The 17,731-nt window shown below is 52.0% G+C and overlaps 36 non-coding genes across 36 annotated transcripts; 28 read left to right on the top strand and 8 right to left on the bottom strand.

Moving 5' to 3' along the window:
* Positions 1–318: 318 nt before the first annotated feature.
* Trnag-ucc lies at positions 319–390 on the bottom strand. Its single transcript has one exon. It is a non-coding gene; the product is annotated as a tRNA-Gly (tRNA).
* Positions 391–726: 336 nt separating this feature from the next.
* Trnag-gcc lies at positions 727–797 on the top strand. Its single transcript has one exon. It is a non-coding gene; the product is annotated as a tRNA-Gly (tRNA).
* A 297-nt stretch (positions 798–1,094) lies between these two features.
* Trnam-cau lies at positions 1,095–1,167 on the top strand. The gene has a single exon. It is a non-coding gene; the product is annotated as a tRNA-Met (tRNA).
* Positions 1,168–1,623: 456 nt separating this feature from the next.
* Trnae-uuc lies at positions 1,624–1,695 on the top strand. The gene has a single exon. It is a non-coding gene; the product is annotated as a tRNA-Glu (tRNA).
* A 256-nt stretch (positions 1,696–1,951) lies between these two features.
* Trnav-aac lies at positions 1,952–2,025 on the top strand. The gene has a single exon. It is a non-coding gene; the product is annotated as a tRNA-Val (tRNA).
* A 755-nt stretch (positions 2,026–2,780) lies between these two features.
* Trnag-ucc lies at positions 2,781–2,852 on the bottom strand. The gene has a single exon. It is a non-coding gene; the product is annotated as a tRNA-Gly (tRNA).
* A 336-nt stretch (positions 2,853–3,188) lies between these two features.
* On the top strand, positions 3,189–3,259 carry Trnag-gcc. Its single transcript has one exon. It is a non-coding gene; the product is annotated as a tRNA-Gly (tRNA).
* A 297-nt stretch (positions 3,260–3,556) lies between these two features.
* Positions 3,557–3,629, top strand: Trnam-cau. Its single transcript has one exon. It is a non-coding gene; the product is annotated as a tRNA-Met (tRNA).
* Positions 3,630–4,085: 456 nt separating this feature from the next.
* Positions 4,086–4,157, top strand: Trnae-uuc. The gene has a single exon. It is a non-coding gene; the product is annotated as a tRNA-Glu (tRNA).
* A 256-nt stretch (positions 4,158–4,413) lies between these two features.
* On the top strand, positions 4,414–4,487 carry Trnav-aac. The gene has a single exon. It is a non-coding gene; the product is annotated as a tRNA-Val (tRNA).
* Positions 4,488–5,243: 756 nt separating this feature from the next.
* Positions 5,244–5,315, bottom strand: Trnag-ucc. The gene has a single exon. It is a non-coding gene; the product is annotated as a tRNA-Gly (tRNA).
* Positions 5,316–5,651: 336 nt separating this feature from the next.
* Positions 5,652–5,722, top strand: Trnag-gcc. The gene has a single exon. It is a non-coding gene; the product is annotated as a tRNA-Gly (tRNA).
* Positions 5,723–6,020: 298 nt separating this feature from the next.
* On the top strand, positions 6,021–6,093 carry Trnam-cau. The gene has a single exon. It is a non-coding gene; the product is annotated as a tRNA-Met (tRNA).
* Positions 6,094–6,549: 456 nt separating this feature from the next.
* Trnae-uuc lies at positions 6,550–6,621 on the top strand. The gene has a single exon. It is a non-coding gene; the product is annotated as a tRNA-Glu (tRNA).
* Positions 6,622–6,877: 256 nt separating this feature from the next.
* On the top strand, positions 6,878–6,951 carry Trnav-aac. Its single transcript has one exon. It is a non-coding gene; the product is annotated as a tRNA-Val (tRNA).
* Positions 6,952–7,708: 757 nt separating this feature from the next.
* Trnag-ucc lies at positions 7,709–7,780 on the bottom strand. Its single transcript has one exon. It is a non-coding gene; the product is annotated as a tRNA-Gly (tRNA).
* Positions 7,781–8,116: 336 nt separating this feature from the next.
* On the top strand, positions 8,117–8,187 carry Trnag-gcc. The gene has a single exon. It is a non-coding gene; the product is annotated as a tRNA-Gly (tRNA).
* Positions 8,188–8,485: 298 nt separating this feature from the next.
* Positions 8,486–8,558, top strand: Trnam-cau. The gene has a single exon. It is a non-coding gene; the product is annotated as a tRNA-Met (tRNA).
* A 456-nt stretch (positions 8,559–9,014) lies between these two features.
* On the top strand, positions 9,015–9,086 carry Trnae-uuc. Its single transcript has one exon. It is a non-coding gene; the product is annotated as a tRNA-Glu (tRNA).
* Positions 9,087–9,342: 256 nt separating this feature from the next.
* Trnav-aac lies at positions 9,343–9,416 on the top strand. Its single transcript has one exon. It is a non-coding gene; the product is annotated as a tRNA-Val (tRNA).
* Positions 9,417–10,171: 755 nt separating this feature from the next.
* Trnag-ucc lies at positions 10,172–10,243 on the bottom strand. Its single transcript has one exon. It is a non-coding gene; the product is annotated as a tRNA-Gly (tRNA).
* A 336-nt stretch (positions 10,244–10,579) lies between these two features.
* Trnag-gcc lies at positions 10,580–10,650 on the top strand. Its single transcript has one exon. It is a non-coding gene; the product is annotated as a tRNA-Gly (tRNA).
* Positions 10,651–10,947: 297 nt separating this feature from the next.
* Positions 10,948–11,020, top strand: Trnam-cau. The gene has a single exon. It is a non-coding gene; the product is annotated as a tRNA-Met (tRNA).
* A 456-nt stretch (positions 11,021–11,476) lies between these two features.
* On the top strand, positions 11,477–11,548 carry Trnae-uuc. The gene has a single exon. It is a non-coding gene; the product is annotated as a tRNA-Glu (tRNA).
* Positions 11,549–11,804: 256 nt separating this feature from the next.
* On the top strand, positions 11,805–11,878 carry Trnav-aac. The gene has a single exon. It is a non-coding gene; the product is annotated as a tRNA-Val (tRNA).
* A 755-nt stretch (positions 11,879–12,633) lies between these two features.
* Positions 12,634–12,705, bottom strand: Trnag-ucc. The gene has a single exon. It is a non-coding gene; the product is annotated as a tRNA-Gly (tRNA).
* Positions 12,706–13,041: 336 nt separating this feature from the next.
* On the top strand, positions 13,042–13,112 carry Trnag-gcc. The gene has a single exon. It is a non-coding gene; the product is annotated as a tRNA-Gly (tRNA).
* A 298-nt stretch (positions 13,113–13,410) lies between these two features.
* Positions 13,411–13,483, top strand: Trnam-cau. The gene has a single exon. It is a non-coding gene; the product is annotated as a tRNA-Met (tRNA).
* A 456-nt stretch (positions 13,484–13,939) lies between these two features.
* Positions 13,940–14,011, top strand: Trnae-uuc. Its single transcript has one exon. It is a non-coding gene; the product is annotated as a tRNA-Glu (tRNA).
* Positions 14,012–14,267: 256 nt separating this feature from the next.
* Positions 14,268–14,341, top strand: Trnav-aac. Its single transcript has one exon. It is a non-coding gene; the product is annotated as a tRNA-Val (tRNA).
* Positions 14,342–15,098: 757 nt separating this feature from the next.
* On the bottom strand, positions 15,099–15,170 carry Trnag-ucc. The gene has a single exon. It is a non-coding gene; the product is annotated as a tRNA-Gly (tRNA).
* A 336-nt stretch (positions 15,171–15,506) lies between these two features.
* Trnag-gcc lies at positions 15,507–15,577 on the top strand. The gene has a single exon. It is a non-coding gene; the product is annotated as a tRNA-Gly (tRNA).
* Positions 15,578–15,875: 298 nt separating this feature from the next.
* On the top strand, positions 15,876–15,948 carry Trnam-cau. The gene has a single exon. It is a non-coding gene; the product is annotated as a tRNA-Met (tRNA).
* A 456-nt stretch (positions 15,949–16,404) lies between these two features.
* Positions 16,405–16,476, top strand: Trnae-uuc. Its single transcript has one exon. It is a non-coding gene; the product is annotated as a tRNA-Glu (tRNA).
* Positions 16,477–16,732: 256 nt separating this feature from the next.
* Positions 16,733–16,806, top strand: Trnav-aac. Its single transcript has one exon. It is a non-coding gene; the product is annotated as a tRNA-Val (tRNA).
* Positions 16,807–17,561: 755 nt separating this feature from the next.
* Positions 17,562–17,633, bottom strand: Trnag-ucc. The gene has a single exon. It is a non-coding gene; the product is annotated as a tRNA-Gly (tRNA).
* Positions 17,634–17,731: the final 98 nt, after the last annotated feature.

Genomic DNA, 17,731 nt, shown 5'->3' with positions numbered 1-17,731 from the left:
TAAAACTGAATTTGTCTGACAGAACATGTGACATCAGACAATACATGATAACAGGCAGCAGGTATTTACTTGAGGCATAAGTAATGTGGTGGCCGCCTCGCCATACCTCTCTCAGTCGTTTCGCGTGCTTGTCCTCTTGATATAGGCCGATTGGAGAGCGTCAGCTCTCGCGTCAGCTGAGCAAAGTCGAGACAAGTCGAGACTCAAGGGGAATCGACGCACACACTATAGGGTGGCCTGCAGCGAGTAAGAGGGCGAAAGAAAGATTAATTTAAAGACGCGTGGCAAAAGTACTCATACGCAAAAGTAAAAGCCGGCTGCGGTGGCCGGGAATCGAACCCGGATCAACTGCTTGGAAGGCAACTATGCTGACCATTACACCACCACCGCACGGTTTCCGTCCGCGCACGCCGCGCTGTGTCTGCTTCCCGCCTGTCGGCGGCGGCTCAAGGTGGTCGTAGCTGTAGGCGCATTACGGGGTAGGCGAGCGCATCCAGACAGCGTCTCTACGCACATTTCGCGTCCTTTGGCAAGAGTCGTCGCGCACGTGCGCCGCAAGAGTACTTAGGCGATCGCGTTCGGGCGTCATTTTTAAGCAGTGCAGTGCAGTTCAGGATTCAGCGTGTGTAGCATTCTCTCGAGAGGATGCGACGGCGCTGGACGGCAGTCCCACTTTCCCCTCAGACGTCTGCCGCGGAAAGCACCAGGAAGCTGTGAACTAGCTGAGCATCGGTGGTTCAGTGGTAGAATGCTCGCCTGCCACGCGGGCGGCCCGGGTTCGATTCCCGGCCGATGCATCATTTTGTTTTTTCTCCGATAGTGGTGCTGCGTGTCTTTCGCACTCGAACTGCGTGAGCCATGAGAATGAACCGCGGGATATCCGTGTGGGAATAACCGAACATGCAGCGCGCACGACTGCTCGTTTGGACTGTTGTGCGCTATTGTACATACTGGCGTCGGCCTAGCATCGCAAGTTGCCTGTCGCGCCGGGAATGCACGTGTAGCAACAGAAAAAAAAATGAGCCACGAAGTGCAGACTCTCTACCACCGGTATTTGGTACTTACCGAGATTCCAGAAGGCGTGGCGATCGCCTGCCTCGGTAGCGCAGTAGGCAGCGCGAAAGTCTCATAATCTTAAGGTCGTGAGTTCGATCCTCACCCGGGGCATTTAATTTACTTTCGTCCACAGCTAAATCGACGGCTCTGGGGTTTGCGAAGGAGCGGAACACTTTGTACTTTGTTATCCTCAAGGCTTCAACGACTCAGCGTGATAATGTTTACTTCCCGTTATTACTACTTGCAGTTCTTATGTAAAATTTTCAAGGAAAAAAGTACTAGTAATAAAACTGAATTTCGTACGATATAACGTGTAAAGTCCCACAATGTATGACCTGCTGTATGATGACAGGCAGCAGGTATTTACTTGCGAAATAAGTAAATAAATATTACTACTTACAGCTTTGCTTTTCCTCCTACCCCTGTAACAACGAGGCATAAAGCAATGGATTGTGACTTTTGCCATGCGCGCCTCGCCATGGGCGCGCGAAAAGATGCTCGCAAACAGGGAACGTGCGACACGGAAAGCGAGTGGACCGGGTGTAAACCCCGAAGAAAATGTGCGCGTCCGGTGTGGTCTAGTGGCTAGGATACCTGGCTTTCACCCAGGAGGCCCGGGTTCGATTCCCGGTACCGGAACGGAATTTTTCGGCAAAAGTCACGACAAGTTTTGACCCTGCGAAAGGCTGTTTCACGTCCTCCTCGCATTATAGCTACTGGTTCATAAACGTCAGCTGAAAACAGTCGAGAGAAACGGGCACGCAATGAAATTACTACGAGCAGCGGAATAAAGGGAGAAGAGACGCTGGTCCACTGTTGGACTGCTACCATAGAAATGTTACATGGCAATACGCAGAGCAATTACCGCGAAGCGATGAAAGACTGTCTGCACCGAGGCCCGTTAGCTCAGTCGGTTAGAGCGTCGTGCTAACAACGGGAAGGTCGTGGGTTCGATCCCCCCACGGGCCACTACGATTTCACTCTTCCAAAAAGGCAACGCCGATTTCGGCGGGGAAGTATGGTAACAAAGAAATCGTCACATTGTGTGGGAGCTGATAGGGGACCAGAACGCGACTTGTCGGGACGCGCTAAAACACTTCACTGGTCACAGCACGGTGAACACACAGTTTCTCGTCCGATCACCGCTACTGCGCGAAGCTGGGCGTTGTCAGTGCTTGGGCGGGTGACCGCCTGCGAACACTGGGCACTGCCGACAGTTTCAGTTCGTATTTCTCTTTCCTCTTCGGTTTCGGAGCTGCAGCGCTATTCGGTCAAGGGCACTGGCGCCACGTTATGCCTTTCGGTATGCCAAGTCGCGCCGTGCGGCCACAGTGAAATGAAGGAGCGTGTTGTAAAATTTTCAACAAAGAAAAAAAAAAAAAAAAAAAAAAAGGAATGTACCAGTAATAAAACTGAATTTGTCTGACAGAACATGTGACATCAGACAATACATGATAACAGGCAGCAGGTATTTACTTGAGGCATAAGTAATGTGGTGGCCGCCTCGCCATACCTCTCTCAGTCGTTTCGCGTGCTTGTCCTCTTGATATAGGCCGATTGGAGAGCGTCAGCTCTCGCGTCAGCTGAGAAAGTCGAGACAAGTCGAGACTCAAGGGGAATCGACGCACACACTATAGGGTGGCCTGCAGCGAGTAAGAGGGCGAAAGAAAGATTAATTTAAAGACGCGTGGCAAAAGTACTCATACGCAAAAGTAAAAGCCGGCTGCGGTGGCCGGGAATCGAACCCGGATCAACTGCTTGGAAGGCAACTATGCTGACCATTACACCACCACCGCACGGTTTCCGTCCGCGCACGCCGCGCTGTGTCTGCTTCCCGCCTGTCGGCGGCGGCTCAAGGTGGTCGTAGCTGTAGGCGCATTACGGGGTAGGCGAGCGCATCCAGACAGCGTCTCTACGCACATTTCGCGTCCTTTGGCAAGAGTCGTCGCGCACGTGCGCCGCAAGAGTACTTAGGCGATCGCGTTCGGGCGTCATTTTTAAGCAGTGCAGTGCAGTTCAGGATTCAGCGTGTGTAGCATTCTCTCGAGAGGATGCGACGGCGCTGGACGGCAGTCCCACTTTCCCCTCAGACGTCTGCCGCGGAAAGCACCAGGAAGCTGTGAACTAGCTGAGCATCGGTGGTTCAGTGGTAGAATGCTCGCCTGCCACGCGGGCGGCCCGGGTTCGATTCCCGGCCGATGCATCATTTTGTTTTTTCTCCGATAGTGGTGCTGCGTGTCTTTCGCACTCGAACTGCGTGAGCCATGAGAATGAACCGCGGGATATCCGTGTGGGAATAACCGAACATGCAGCGCGCACGACTGCTCGTTTGGACTGTTGTGCGCTATTGTACATACTGGCGTCGGCCTAGCATCGCAAGTTGCCTGTCGCGCCGGGAATGCACGTGTAGCAACAGAAAAAAAAATGAGCCACGAAGTGCAGACTCTCTACCACCGGTATTTGGTACTTACCGAGATTCCAGAAGGCGTGGCGATCGCCTGCCTCGGTAGCGCAGTAGGCAGCGCGAAAGTCTCATAATCTTAAGGTCGTGAGTTCGATCCTCACCCGGGGCATTTAATTTACTTTCGTCCACAGCTAAATCGACGGCTCTGGGGTTTGCGAAGGAGCGGAACACTTTGTACTTTGTTATCCTCAAGGCTTCAACGACTCAGCGTGATAATGTTTACTTCCCGTTATTACTACTTGCAGTTCTTATGTAAAATTTTCAAGGAAAAAAGTACTAGTAATAAAACTGAATTTCGTACGATATAACGTGTAAAGTCCCACAATGTATGACCTGCTGTATGATGACAGGCAGCAGGTATTTACTTGCGAAATAAGTAAATAAATATTACTACTTACAGCTTTGCTTTTCCTCCTACCCCTGTAACAACGAGGCATAAAGCAATGGATTGTGACTTTTGCCATGCGCGCCTCGCCATGGGCGCGCGAAAAGATGCTCGCAAACAGGGAACGTGCGACACGGAAAGCGAGTGGACCGGGTGTAAACCCCGAAGAAAATGTGCGCGTCCGGTGTGGTCTAGTGGCTAGGATACCTGGCTTTCACCCAGGAGGCCCGGGTTCGATTCCCGGTACCGGAACGGAATTTTTCGGCAAAAGTCACGACAAGTTTTGACCCTGCGAAAGGCTGTTTCACGTCCTCCTCGCATTATAGCTACTGGTTCATAAACGTCAGCTGAAAACAGTCGAGAGAAACGGGCACGCAATGAAATTACTACGAGCAGCGGAATAAAGGGAGAAGAGACGCTGGTCCACTGTTGGACTGCTACCATAGAAATGTTACATGGCAATACGCAGAGCAATTACCGCGAAGCGATGAAAGACTGTCTGCACCGAGGCCCGTTAGCTCAGTCGGTTAGAGCGTCGTGCTAACAACGGGAAGGTCGTGGGTTCGATCCCCCCACGGGCCACTACGATTTCACTCTTCCAAAAAGGCAACGCCGATTTCGGCGGGGAAGTATGGTAACAAAGAAATCGTCACATTGTGTGGGAGCTGATAGGGGACCAGAACGCGACTTGTCGGGACGCGCTAAAACACTTCACTGGTCACAGCACGGTGAACACACAGTTTCTCGTCCGATCACCGCTACTGCGCGAAGCTGGGCGTTGTCAGTGCTTGGGCGGGTGACCGCCTGCGAACACTGGGCACTGCCGACAGTTTCAGTTCGTATTTCTCTTTCCTCTTCGGTTTCGGAGCTGCAGCGCTATTCGGTCAAGGGCACTGGCGCCACGTTATGCCTTTCGGTATGCCAAGTCGCGCCGTGCGGCCACAGTGAAATGAAGGAGCGTGTTGTAAAATTTTCAACAAAGAAAAAAAAAAAAAAAAAAAAAAAGGAATGTACCAGTAATAAAACTGAATTTGTCTGACAGAACATGTGACATCAGACAATACATGATAACAGGCAGCAGGTATTTACTTGAGGCATAAGTAATGTGGTGGCCGCCTCGCCATACCTCTCTCAGTCGTTTCGCGTGCTTGTCCTCTTGATATAGGCCGATTGGAGAGCGTCAGCTCTCGCGTCAGCTGAGCAAAGTCGAGACAAGTCGAGACTCAAGGGGAATCGACGCACACACTATAGGGTGGCCTGCAGCGAGTAAGAGGGCGAAAGAAAGATTAATTTAAAGACGCGTGGCAAAAGTACTCATACGCAAAAGTAAAAGCCGGCTGCGGTGGCCGGGAATCGAACCCGGATCAACTGCTTGGAAGGCAACTATGCTGACCATTACACCACCACCGCACGGTTTCCGTCCGCGCACGCCGCGCTGTGTCTGCTTCCCGCCTGTCGGCGGCGGCTCAAGGTGGTCGTAGCTGTAGGCGCATTACGGGGTAGGCGAGCGCATCCAGACAGCGTCTCTACGCACATTTCGCGTCCTTTGGCAAGAGTCGTCGCGCACGTGCGCCGCAAGAGTACTTAGGCGATCGCGTTCGGGCGTCATTTTTAAGCAGTGCAGTGCAGTTCAGGATTCAGCGTGTGTAGCATTCTCTCGAGAGGATGCGACGGCGCTGGACGGCAGTCCCACTTTCCCCTCAGACGTCTGCCGCGGAAAGCACCAGGAAGCTGTGAACTAGCTGAGCATCGGTGGTTCAGTGGTAGAATGCTCGCCTGCCACGCGGGCGGCCCGGGTTCGATTCCCGGCCGATGCATCATTTTGTTTTTTCTCCGATAGTGGTGCTGCGTGTCTTTCGCACTCGAACTGCGTGAGCCATGAGAATGAACCGCGGGATATCCGTGTGGGAATAACCGAACATGCAGCGCGCACGACTGCTCGTTTGGACTGTTGTGCGCTATTGTACATACTGGCGTCGGCCTAGCATCGCAAGTTGCCTGTCGCGCCGGGAATGCACGTGTAGCAACAGAAAAAAAAAATGAGCCACGAAGTGCAGACTCTCTACCACCGGTATTTGGTACTTACCGAGATTCCAGAAGGCGTGGCGATCGCCTGCCTCGGTAGCGCAGTAGGCAGCGCGTAAGTCTCATAATCTTAAGGTCGTGAGTTCGATCCTCACCCGGGGCATTTAATTTACTTTCGTCCACAGCTAAATCGACGGCTCTGGGGTTTGCGAAGGAGCGGAACACTTTGTACTTTGTTATCCTCAAGGCTTCAACGACTCAGCGTGATAATGTTTACTTCCCGTTATTACTACTTGCAGTTCTTATGTAAAATTTTCAAGGAAAAAAGTACTAGTAATAAAACTGAATTTCGTACGATATAACGTGTAAAGTCCCACAATGTATGACCTGCTGTATGATGACAGGCAGCAGGTATTTACTTGCGAAATAAGTAAATAAATATTACTACTTACAGCTTTGCTTTTCCTCCTACCCCTGTAACAACGAGGCATAAAGCAATGGATTGTGACTTTTGCCATGCGCGCCTCGCCATGGGCGCGCGAAAAGATGCTCGCAAACAGGGAACGTGCGACACGGAAAGCGAGTGGACCGGGTGTAAACCCCGAAGAAAATGTGCGCGTCCGGTGTGGTCTAGTGGCTAGGATACCTGGCTTTCACCCAGGAGGCCCGGGTTCGATTCCCGGTACCGGAACGGAATTTTTCGGCAAAAGTCACGACAAGTTTTGACCCTGCGAAAGGCTGTTTCACGTCCTCCTCGCATTATAGCTACTGGTTCATAAACGTCAGCTGAAAACAGTCGAGAGAAACGGGCACGCAATGAAATTACTACGAGCAGCGGAATAAAGGGAGAAGAGACGCTGGTCCACTGTTGGACTGCTACCATAGAAATGTTACATGGCAATACGCAGAGCAATTACCGCGAAGCGATGAAAGACTGTCTGCACCGAGGCCCGTTAGCTCAGTCGGTTAGAGCGTCGTGCTAACAACGGGAAGGTCGTGGGTTCGATCCCCCCACGGGCCACTACGATTTCACTCTTCCAAAAAGGCAACGCCGATTTCGGCGGGGAAGTATGGTAACAAAGAAATCGTCACATTGTGTGGGAGCTGATAGGGGACCAGAACGCGACTTGTCGGGACGCGCTAAAACACTTCACTGGTCACAGCACGGTGAACACACAGTTTCTCGTCCGATCACCGCTACTGCGCGAAGCTGGGCGTTGTCAGTGCTTGGGCGGGTGACCGCCTGCGAACACTGGGCACTGCCGACAGTTTCAGTTCGTATTTCTCTTTCCTCTTCGGTTTCGGAGCTGCAGCGCTATTCGGTCAAGGGCACTGGCGCCACGTTATGCCTTTCGGTATGCCAAGTCGCGCCGTGCGGCCACAGTGAAATGAAGGAGCGTGTTGTAAAATTTTCAACAAAGAAAAAAAAAAAAAAAAAAAAAAAAGGAATGTACCAGTAATAAAACTGAATTTGTCTGACAGAACATGTGACATCAGACAATACATGATAACAGGCAGCAGGTATTTACTTGAGGCATAAGTAATGTGGTGGCCGCCTCGCCATACCTCTCTCAGTCGTTTCGCGTGCTTGTCCTCTTGATATAGGCCGATTGGAGAGCGTCAGCTCTCGCGTCAGCTGAGCAAAGTCGAGACAAGTCGAGACTCAAGGGGAATCGACGCACACACTATAGGGTGGCCTGCAGCGAGTAAGAGGGCGAAAGAAAGATTAATTTAAAGACGCGTGGCAAAAGTACTCATACGCAAAAGTAAAAGCCGGCTGCGGTGGCCGGGAATCGAACCCGGATCAACTGCTTGGAAGGCAACTATGCTGACCATTACACCACCACCGCACGGTTTCCGTCCGCGCACGCCGCGCTGTGTCTGCTTCCCGCCTGTCGGCGGCGGCTCAAGGTGGTCGTAGCTGTAGGCGCATTACGGGGTAGGCGAGCGCATCCAGACAGCGTCTCTACGCACATTTCGCGTCCTTTGGCAAGAGTCGTCGCGCACGTGCGCCGCAAGAGTACTTAGGCGATCGCGTTCGGGCGTCATTTTTAAGCAGTGCAGTGCAGTTCAGGATTCAGCGTGTGTAGCATTCTCTCGAGAGGATGCGACGGCGCTGGACGGCAGTCCCACTTTCCCCTCAGACGTCTGCCGCGGAAAGCACCAGGAAGCTGTGAACTAGCTGAGCATCGGTGGTTCAGTGGTAGAATGCTCGCCTGCCACGCGGGCGGCCCGGGTTCGATTCCCGGCCGATGCATCATTTTGTTTTTTCTCCGATAGTGGTGCTGCGTGTCTTTCGCACTCGAACTGCGTGAGCCATGAGAATGAACCGCGGGATATCCGTGTGGGAATAACCGAACATGCAGCGCGCACGACTGCTCGTTTGGACTGTTGTGCGCTATTGTACATACTGGCGTCGGCCTAGCATCGCAAGTTGCCTGTCGCGCCGGGAATGCACGTGTAGCAACAGAAAAAAAAAATGAGCCACGAAGTGCAGACTCTCTACCACCGGTATTTGGTACTTACCGAGATTCCAGAAGGCGTGGCGATCGCCTGCCTCGGTAGCGCAGTAGGCAGCGCGTAAGTCTCATAATCTTAAGGTCGTGAGTTCGATCCTCACCCGGGGCATTTAATTTACTTTCGTCCACAGCTAAATCGACGGCTCTGGGGTTTGCGAAGGAGCGGAACACTTTGTACTTTGTTATCCTCAAGGCTTCAACGACTCAGCGTGATAATGTTTACTTCCCGTTATTACTACTTGCAGTTCTTATGTAAAATTTTCAAGGAAAAAAGTACTAGTAATAAAACTGAATTTCGTACGATATAACGTGTAAAGTCCCACAATGTATGACCTGCTGTATGATGACAGGCAGCAGGTATTTACTTGCGAAATAAGTAAATAAATATTACTACTTACAGCTTTGCTTTTCCTCCTACCCCTGTAACAACGAGGCATAAAGCAATGGATTGTGACTTTTGCCATGCGCGCCTCGCCATGGGCGCGCGAAAAGATGCTCGCAAACAGGGAACGTGCGACACGGAAAGCGAGTGGACCGGGTGTAAACCCCGAAGAAAATGTGCGCGTCCGGTGTGGTCTAGTGGCTAGGATACCTGGCTTTCACCCAGGAGGCCCGGGTTCGATTCCCGGTACCGGAACGGAATTTTTCGGCAAAAGTCACGACAAGTTTTGACCCTGCGAAAGGCTGTTTCACGTCCTCCTCGCATTATAGCTACTGGTTCATAAACGTCAGCTGAAAACAGTCGAGAGAAACGGGCACGCAATGAAATTACTACGAGCAGCGGAATAAAGGGAGAAGAGACGCTGGTCCACTGTTGGACTGCTACCATAGAAATGTTACATGGCAATACGCAGAGCAATTACCGCGAAGCGATGAAAGACTGTCTGCACCGAGGCCCGTTAGCTCAGTCGGTTAGAGCGTCGTGCTAACAACGGGAAGGTCGTGGGTTCGATCCCCCCACGGGCCACTACGATTTCACTCTTCCAAAAAGGCAACGCCGATTTCGGCGGGGAAGTATGGTAACAAAGAAATCGTCACATTGTGTGGGAGCTGATAGGGGACCAGAACGCGACTTGTCGGGACGCGCTAAAACACTTCACTGGTCACAGCACGGTGAACACACAGTTTCTCGTCCGATCACCGCTACTGCGCGAAGCTGGGCGTTGTCAGTGCTTGGGCGGGTGACCGCCTGCGAACACTGGGCACTGCCGACAGTTTCAGTTCGTATTTCTCTTTCCTCTTCGGTTTCGGAGCTGCAGCGCTATTCGGTCAAGGGCACTGGCGCCACGTTATGCCTTTCGGTATGCCAAGTCGCGCCGTGCGGCCACAGTGAAATGAAGGAGCGTGTTGTAAAATTTTCAACAAAGAAAAAAAAAAAAAAAAAAAAAAGGAATGTACCAGTAATAAAACTGAATTTGTCTGACAGAACATGTGACATCAGACAATACATGATAACAGGCAGCAGGTATTTACTTGAGGCATAAGTAATGTGGTGGCCGCCTCGCCATACCTCTCTCAGTCGTTTCGCGTGCTTGTCCTCTTGATATAGGCCGATTGGAGAGCGTCAGCTCTCGCGTCAGCTGAGCAAAGTCGAGACAAGTCGAGACTCAAGGGGAATCGACGCACACACTATAGGGTGGCCTGCAGCGAGTAAGAGGGCGAAAGAAAGATTAATTTAAAGACGCGTGGCAAAAGTACTCATACGCAAAAGTAAAAGCCGGCTGCGGTGGCCGGGAATCGAACCCGGATCAACTGCTTGGAAGGCAACTATGCTGACCATTACACCACCACCGCACGGTTTCCGTCCGCGCACGCCGCGCTGTGTCTGCTTCCCGCCTGTCGGCGGCGGCTCAAGGTGGTCGTAGCTGTAGGCGCATTACGGGGTAGGCGAGCGCATCCAGACAGCGTCTCTACGCACATTTCGCGTCCTTTGGCAAGAGTCGTCGCGCACGTGCGCCGCAAGAGTACTTAGGCGATCGCGTTCGGGCGTCATTTTTAAGCAGTGCAGTGCAGTTCAGGATTCAGCGTGTGTAGCATTCTCTCGAGAGGATGCGACGGCGCTGGACGGCAGTCCCACTTTCCCCTCAGACGTCTGCCGCGGAAAGCACCAGGAAGCTGTGAACTAGCTGAGCATCGGTGGTTCAGTGGTAGAATGCTCGCCTGCCACGCGGGCGGCCCGGGTTCGATTCCCGGCCGATGCATCATTTTGTTTTTTCTCCGATAGTGGTGCTGCGTGTCTTTCGCACTCGAACTGCGTGAGCCATGAGAATGAACCGCGGGATATCCGTGTGGGAATAACCGAACATGCAGCGCGCACGACTGCTCGTTTGGACTGTTGTGCGCTATTGTACATACTGGCGTCGGCCTAGCATCGCAAGTTGCCTGTCGCGCCGGGAATGCACGTGTAGCAACAGAAAAAAAAATGAGCCACGAAGTGCAGACTCTCTACCACCGGTATTTGGTACTTACCGAGATTCCAGAAGGCGTGGCGATCGCCTGCCTCGGTAGCGCAGTAGGCAGCGCGAAAGTCTCATAATCTTAAGGTCGTGAGTTCGATCCTCACCCGGGGCATTTAATTTACTTTCGTCCACAGCTAAATCGACGGCTCTGGGGTTTGCGAAGGAGCGGAACACTTTGTACTTTGTTATCCTCAAGGCTTCAACGACTCAGCGTGATAATGTTTACTTCCCGTTATTACTACTTGCAGTTCTTATGTAAAATTTTCAAGGAAAAAAGTACTAGTAATAAAACTGAATTTCGTACGATATAACGTGTAAAGTCCCACAATGTATGACCTGCTGTATGATGACAGGCAGCAGGTATTTACTTGCGAAATAAGTAAATAAATATTACTACTTACAGCTTTGCTTTTCCTCCTACCCCTGTAACAACGAGGCATAAAGCAATGGATTGTGACTTTTGCCATGCGCGCCTCGCCATGGGCGCGCGAAAAGATGCTCGCAAACAGGGAACGTGCGACACGGAAAGCGAGTGGACCGGGTGTAAACCCCGAAGAAAATGTGCGCGTCCGGTGTGGTCTAGTGGCTAGGATACCTGGCTTTCACCCAGGAGGCCCGGGTTCGATTCCCGGTACCGGAACGGAATTTTTCGGCAAAAGTCACGACAAGTTTTGACCCTGCGAAAGGCTGTTTCACGTCCTCCTCGCATTATAGCTACTGGTTCATAAACGTCAGCTGAAAACAGTCGAGAGAAACGGGCACGCAATGAAATTACTACGAGCAGCGGAATAAAGGGAGAAGAGACGCTGGTCCACTGTTGGACTGCTACCATAGAAATGTTACATGGCAATACGCAGAGCAATTACCGCGAAGCGATGAAAGACTGTCTGCACCGAGGCCCGTTAGCTCAGTCGGTTAGAGCGTCGTGCTAACAACGGGAAGGTCGTGGGTTCGATCCCCCCACGGGCCACTACGATTTCACTCTTCCAAAAAGGCAACGCCGATTTCGGCGGGGAAGTATGGTAACAAAGAAATCGTCACATTGTGTGGGAGCTGATAGGGGACCAGAACGCGACTTGTCGGGACGCGCTAAAACACTTCACTGGTCACAGCACGGTGAACACACAGTTTCTCGTCCGATCACCGCTACTGCGCGAAGCTGGGCGTTGTCAGTGCTTGGGCGGGTGACCGCCTGCGAACACTGGGCACTGCCGACAGTTTCAGTTCGTATTTCTCTTTCCTCTTCGGTTTCGGAGCTGCAGCGCTATTCGGTCAAGGGCACTGGCGCCACGTTATGCCTTTCGGTATGCCAAGTCGCGCCGTGCGGCCACAGTGAAATGAAGGAGCGTGTTGTAAAATTTTCAACAAAGAAAAAAAAAAAAAAAAAAAAAAGGAATGTACCAGTAATAAAACTGAATTTGTCTGACAGAACATGTGACATCAGACAATACATGATAACAGGCAGCAGGTATTTACTTGAGGCATAAGTAATGTGGTGGCCGCCTCGCCATACCTCTCTCAGTCGTTTCGCGTGCTTGTCCTCTTGATATAGGCCGATTGGAGAGCGTCAGCTCTCGCGTCAGCTGAGCAAAGTCGAGACAAGTCGAGACTCAAGGGGAATCGACGCACACACTATAGGGTGGCCTGCAGCGAGTAAGAGGGCGAAAGAAAGATTAATTTAAAGACGCGTGGCAAAAGTACTCATACGCAAAAGTAAAAGCCGGCTGCGGTGGCCGGGAATCGAACCCGGATCAACTGCTTGGAAGGCAACTATGCTGACCATTACACCACCACCGCACGGTTTCCGTCCGCGCACGCCGCGCTGTGTCTGCTTCCCGCCTGTCGGCGGCGGCTCAAGGTGGTCGTAGCTGTAGGCGCATTACGGGGTAGGCGAGCGCATCCAGACAGCGTCTCTACGCACATTTCGCGTCCTTTGGCAAGAGTCGTCGCGCACGTGCGCCGCAAGAGTACTTAGGCGATCGCGTTCGGGCGTCATTTTTAAGCAGTGCAGTGCAGTTCAGGATTCAGCGTGTGTAGCATTCTCTCGAGAGGATGCGACGGCGCTGGACGGCAGTCCCACTTTCCCCTCAGACGTCTGCCGCGGAAAGCACCAGGAAGCTGTGAACTAGCTGAGCATCGGTGGTTCAGTGGTAGAATGCTCGCCTGCCACGCGGGCGGCCCGGGTTCGATTCCCGGCCGATGCATCATTTTGTTTTTTCTCCGATAGTGGTGCTGCGTGTCTTTCGCACTCGAACTGCGTGAGCCATGAGAATGAACCGCGGGATATCCGTGTGGGAATAACCGAACATGCAGCGCGCACGACTGCTCGTTTGGACTGTTGTGCGCTATTGTACATACTGGCGTCGGCCTAGCATCGCAAGTTGCCTGTCGCGCCGGGAATGCACGTGTAGCAACAGAAAAAAAAAATGAGCCACGAAGTGCAGACTCTCTACCACCGGTATTTGGTACTTACCGAGATTCCAGAAGGCGTGGCGATCGCCTGCCTCGGTAGCGCAGTAGGCAGCGCGTAAGTCTCATAATCTTAAGGTCGTGAGTTCGATCCTCACCCGGGGCATTTAATTTACTTTCGTCCACAGCTAAATCGACGGCTCTGGGGTTTGCGAAGGAGCGGAACACTTTGTACTTTGTTATCCTCAAGGCTTCAACGACTCAGCGTGATAATGTTTACTTCCCGTTATTACTACTTGCAGTTCTTATGTAAAATTTTCAAGGAAAAAAGTACTAGTAATAAAACTGAATTTCGTACGATATAACGTGTAAAGTCCCACAATGTATGACCTGCTGTATGATGACAGGCAGCAGGTATTTACTTGCGAAATAAGTAAATAAATATTACTACTTACAGCTTTGCTTTTCCTCCTACCCCTGTAACAACGAGGCATAAAGCAATGGATTGTGACTTTTGCCATGCGCGCCTCGCCATGGGCGCGCGAAAAGATGCTCGCAAACAGGGAACGTGCGACACGGAAAGCGAGTGGACCGGGTGTAAACCCCGAAGAAAATGTGCGCGTCCGGTGTGGTCTAGTGGCTAGGATACCTGGCTTTCACCCAGGAGGCCCGGGTTCGATTCCCGGTACCGGAACGGAATTTTTCGGCAAAAGTCACGACAAGTTTTGACCCTGCGAAAGGCTGTTTCACGTCCTCCTCGCATTATAGCTACTGGTTCATAAACGTCAGCTGAAAACAGTCGAGAGAAACGGGCACGCAATGAAATTACTACGAGCAGCGGAATAAAGGGAGAAGAGACGCTGGTCCACTGTTGGACTGCTACCATAGAAATGTTACATGGCAATACGCAGAGCAATTACCGCGAAGCGATGAAAGACTGTCTGCACCGAGGCCCGTTAGCTCAGTCGGTTAGAGCGTCGTGCTAACAACGGGAAGGTCGTGGGTTCGATCCCCCCACGGGCCACTACGATTTCACTCTTCCAAAAAGGCAACGCCGATTTCGGCGGGGAAGTATGGTAACAAAGAAATCGTCACATTGTGTGGGAGCTGATAGGGGACCAGAACGCGACTTGTCGGGACGCGCTAAAACACTTCACTGGTCACAGCACGGTGAACACACAGTTTCTCGTCCGATCACCGCTACTGCGCGAAGCTGGGCGTTGTCAGTGCTTGGGCGGGTGACCGCCTGCGAACACTGGGCACTGCCGACAGTTTCAGTTCGTATTTCTCTTTCCTCTTCGGTTTCGGAGCTGCAGCGCTATTCGGTCAAGGGCACTGGCGCCACGTTATGCCTTTCGGTATGCCAAGTCGCGCCGTGCGGCCACAGTGAAATGAAGGAGCGTGTTGTAAAATTTTCAACAAAGAAAAAAAAAAAAAAAAAAAAAAAAGGAATGTACCAGTAATAAAACTGAATTTGTCTGACAGAACATGTGACATCAGACAATACATGATAACAGGCAGCAGGTATTTACTTGAGGCATAAGTAATGTGGTGGCCGCCTCGCCATACCTCTCTCAGTCGTTTCGCGTGCTTGTCCTCTTGATATAGGCCGATTGGAGAGCGTCAGCTCTCGCGTCAGCTGAGCAAAGTCGAGACAAGTCGAGACTCAAGGGGAATCGACGCACACACTATAGGGTGGCCTGCAGCGAGTAAGAGGGCGAAAGAAAGATTAATTTAAAGACGCGTGGCAAAAGTACTCATACGCAAAAGTAAAAGCCGGCTGCGGTGGCCGGGAATCGAACCCGGATCAACTGCTTGGAAGGCAACTATGCTGACCATTACACCACCACCGCACGGTTTCCGTCCGCGCACGCCGCGCTGTGTCTGCTTCCCGCCTGTCGGCGGCGGCTCAAGGTGGTCGTAGCTGTAGGCGCATTACGGGGTAGGCGAGCGCATCCAGACAGCGTCTCTACGCACATTTCGCGTCCTTTGGCAAGAGTCGTCGCGCACGTGCGCCGCAAGAGTACTTAGGCGATCGCGTTCGGGCGTCATTTTTAAGCAGTGCAGTGCAGTTCAGGATTCAGCGTGTGTAGCATTCTCTCGAGAGGATGCGACGGCGCTGGACGGCAGTCCCACTTTCCCCTCAGACGTCTGCCGCGGAAAGCACCAGGAAGCTGTGAACTAGCTGAGCATCGGTGGTTCAGTGGTAGAATGCTCGCCTGCCACGCGGGCGGCCCGGGTTCGATTCCCGGCCGATGCATCATTTTGTTTTTTCTCCGATAGTGGTGCTGCGTGTCTTTCGCACTCGAACTGCGTGAGCCATGAGAATGAACCGCGGGATATCCGTGTGGGAATAACCGAACATGCAGCGCGCACGACTGCTCGTTTGGACTGTTGTGCGCTATTGTACATACTGGCGTCGGCCTAGCATCGCAAGTTGCCTGTCGCGCCGGGAATGCACGTGTAGCAACAGAAAAAAAAAATGAGCCACGAAGTGCAGACTCTCTACCACCGGTATTTGGTACTTACCGAGATTCCAGAAGGCGTGGCGATCGCCTGCCTCGGTAGCGCAGTAGGCAGCGCGTAAGTCTCATAATCTTAAGGTCGTGAGTTCGATCCTCACCCGGGGCATTTAATTTACTTTCGTCCACAGCTAAATCGACGGCTCTGGGGTTTGCGAAGGAGCGGAACACTTTGTACTTTGTTATCCTCAAGGCTTCAACGACTCAGCGTGATAATGTTTACTTCCCGTTATTACTACTTGCAGTTCTTATGTAAAATTTTCAAGGAAAAAAGTACTAGTAATAAAACTGAATTTCGTACGATATAACGTGTAAAGTCCCACAATGTATGACCTGCTGTATGATGACAGGCAGCAGGTATTTACTTGCGAAATAAGTAAATAAATATTACTACTTACAGCTTTGCTTTTCCTCCTACCCCTGTAACAACGAGGCATAAAGCAATGGATTGTGACTTTTGCCATGCGCGCCTCGCCATGGGCGCGCGAAAAGATGCTCGCAAACAGGGAACGTGCGACACGGAAAGCGAGTGGACCGGGTGTAAACCCCGAAGAAAATGTGCGCGTCCGGTGTGGTCTAGTGGCTAGGATACCTGGCTTTCACCCAGGAGGCCCGGGTTCGATTCCCGGTACCGGAACGGAATTTTTCGGCAAAAGTCACGACAAGTTTTGACCCTGCGAAAGGCTGTTTCACGTCCTCCTCGCATTATAGCTACTGGTTCATAAACGTCAGCTGAAAACAGTCGAGAGAAACGGGCACGCAATGAAATTACTACGAGCAGCGGAATAAAGGGAGAAGAGACGCTGGTCCACTGTTGGACTGCTACCATAGAAATGTTACATGGCAATACGCAGAGCAATTACCGCGAAGCGATGAAAGACTGTCTGCACCGAGGCCCGTTAGCTCAGTCGGTTAGAGCGTCGTGCTAACAACGGGAAGGTCGTGGGTTCGATCCCCCCACGGGCCACTACGATTTCACTCTTCCAAAAAGGCAACGCCGATTTCGGCGGGGAAGTATGGTAACAAAGAAATCGTCACATTGTGTGGGAGCTGATAGGGGACCAGAACGCGACTTGTCGGGACGCGCTAAAACACTTCACTGGTCACAGCACGGTGAACACACAGTTTCTCGTCCGATCACCGCTACTGCGCGAAGCTGGGCGTTGTCAGTGCTTGGGCGGGTGACCGCCTGCGAACACTGGGCACTGCCGACAGTTTCAGTTCGTATTTCTCTTTCCTCTTCGGTTTCGGAGCTGCAGCGCTATTCGGTCAAGGGCACTGGCGCCACGTTATGCCTTTCGGTATGCCAAGTCGCGCCGTGCGGCCACAGTGAAATGAAGGAGCGTGTTGTAAAATTTTCAACAAAGAAAAAAAAAAAAAAAAAAAAAAGGAATGTACCAGTAATAAAACTGAATTTGTCTGACAGAACATGTGACATCAGACAATACATGATAACAGGCAGCAGGTATTTACTTGAGGCATAAGTAATGTGGTGGCCGCCTCGCCATACCTCTCTCAGTCGTTTCGCGTGCTTGTCCTCTTGATATAGGCCGATTGGAGAGCGTCAGCTCTCGCGTCAGCTGAGCAAAGTCGAGACAAGTCGAGACTCAAGGGGAATCGACGCACACACTATAGGGTGGCCTGCAGCGAGTAAGAGGGCGAAAGAAAGATTAATTTAAAGACGCGTGGCAAAAGTACTCATACGCAAAAGTAAAAGCCGGCTGCGGTGGCCGGGAATCGAACCCGGATCAACTGCTTGGAAGGCAACTATGCTGACCATTACACCACCACCGCACGGTTTCCGTCCGCGCACGCCGCGCTGTGTCTGCTTCCCGCCTGTCGGCGGCGGCTCAAGGTGGTCGTAGCTGTAGGCGCATTACGGGGTAGGCGAG

Source organism: Schistocerca piceifrons, unplaced genomic scaffold, assembly GCF_021461385.2.
Source record: "Schistocerca piceifrons isolate TAMUIC-IGC-003096 unplaced genomic scaffold, iqSchPice1.1 HiC_scaffold_616, whole genome shotgun sequence".
NCBI classification, from domain to species: domain Eukaryota; kingdom Metazoa; phylum Arthropoda; class Insecta; order Orthoptera; family Acrididae; genus Schistocerca; species Schistocerca piceifrons.
The sequence above is the reverse complement of the archived record's forward strand: the minus strand, read 5'-3'. Positions and strand labels throughout refer to the sequence as shown.